The sequence below is a fragment of the Canis lupus genome, chromosome 11 (assembly GCF_048164855.1).
Source record: "Canis lupus baileyi chromosome 11, mCanLup2.hap1, whole genome shotgun sequence".
NCBI classification, from domain to species: domain Eukaryota; kingdom Metazoa; phylum Chordata; class Mammalia; order Carnivora; family Canidae; genus Canis; species Canis lupus.
Genome location: NC_132848.1, coordinates 72,118,704 through 72,120,477, shown reverse-complemented (window position 1 = coordinate 72,120,477; position 1,774 = coordinate 72,118,704).

Here is a 1,774-nt window from a genome sequence, read left to right as displayed (position 1 = left end):
CCCCTGCCCCCGCCCCCCGCCCGGGAGAGCTCCTCCAGGTGGGGCGGTGCCCTAACCACCTCAGCAGGTGGTGGGGAGGGGCAGGGCTGGCGGCTGTGGCCCCCCGCGGCTCCTCCCCGTGGGACCTGAGGGCCCCTCCCCAGCTCCCCACCACGGCTCTTTCTGGCAGGCTGCCCTCCCTCGCCTGTCTGCCTCAGCGTCTCTGCCGGTCCTCACCCTGCACCCCCTGCCCTTACCGGGTACAGAAGTACCTGGGCACTTCTCCCCCCGCACAATTCCACTGGCATCTTTTTTGGAACATCTAGAGGATCATTCTTGTGCCAGGTCCAGGGCCGCCTCCCGCAGGAAGCCCTCCCTGCCTCCTCCAGCACTCTGGGCCCAGCACACAGCTGGTGTCTTTCCTTGGTTGCGCCCTTTGGACAATTCTCTCTTGTCACTGCCCTAGACTCTGGGCCCCCAAAGAGCTGAGCTTATGTCTCCTCTGTCAGACTTGGGTCGCTTTAAGCCTTTCTGTCTCATAGTATTGAGAACTTTGCAGGAACAGGGAAGGTGTCCCTCCACCCTATCACAGGACCGTGCCTCACCTTTCCATACGCGCCCCCCCCCCCCCCCCCGGGCTCATGCAGGAGGGCTGCCCTGACACTCCTCAGCTCAGAGCAGAATGGACAAACGGAGGAGCCCTCCTGGTGTCAAGTGGCTGACGCAGTCAGTGGCACGGACGGCTGGACAGGCAAGGTGGACACTAGGTGGTATCTCGGCCCACTGAGCCCAAGGCATGCCCCGGGCACCCTCCTGTTTCGTTCCAGACTCAGGGCGTCTGGGGACGTCGAAGCACCTGCCCAAACCGTACGCCCGCGCAGAGGGAAGGGAGGAAGCACGGTCACCCAGGCCCGGTCTGGGTGACCCAGGACAGCCGATCTGAAACCAAGTATGTGTGTCCCAGAGCAGCCTGGAACAAACCGTGCTCCTCTTTGTACACCCCCCCCCCCCGCCCCGGGTTGAACCCTCACCTCCATCCTCTGGCCTGAGAACCCATTTCTGGTCCCTTGTCCCTCTCTCATGATTCCCATTGTTTGGAAGATGGCTCGTGGGTGGGGGGTTTGGGAAGGCGGGGGCCCTGCGCTCATGGCAGTGCCGCACCCCGGCTGCAGTGCGGGGGCCCCACACACCTCACGGGGAGCTACGCACGCAGCACCAGTCCTGCCGTCAACCTGGGTTATGGAGAAAGCAGCCCCTGGGGGAACTGCGTGGAGGGTACGAGGAATTCTCTGAGGCATCTTTGCAACCTCCTGGATCCACAGTCCTCGCAAAGCAAACAGTTAAATGCAAGTGTCTTACTTGAACAACAACAACAACAACAAAACACCTTTGAGAAGTGCTTCGGGGCCTGGCGAGGGTGACGGCCTGCTCGGAGGCTCGGGGAGCTCTGCACCGACCGCCGGGCTCTGGCTCTCACCTTCGCTGTCCCCCCTCCAAGGATTTCCCATTCCTACCTCTCAAGGGTCCTCGTTTCAGAGGAGCTTGCTGGCACAGAGCAATGTTTAACCAACAAAAGCGTTGGCAATGCCACCACGGCTTTGCGGTGCCCGAGGGGGGGCTCTAGTTGGGAGCCGGAGAGGGGTGCCCGTCAGCCACACGGGGTACCCCCGCCCCCGAACTGTGGACAGGGCTCTGGCTCTGCCCCTCCCCTTGAGCTCCCCTGGCTCAGCCCATTTTCCTCCCCAGTGAGGAGAAGGAGAGGGGCACTGAGGGGCAGGGGTGGTGCTGCGGGGAC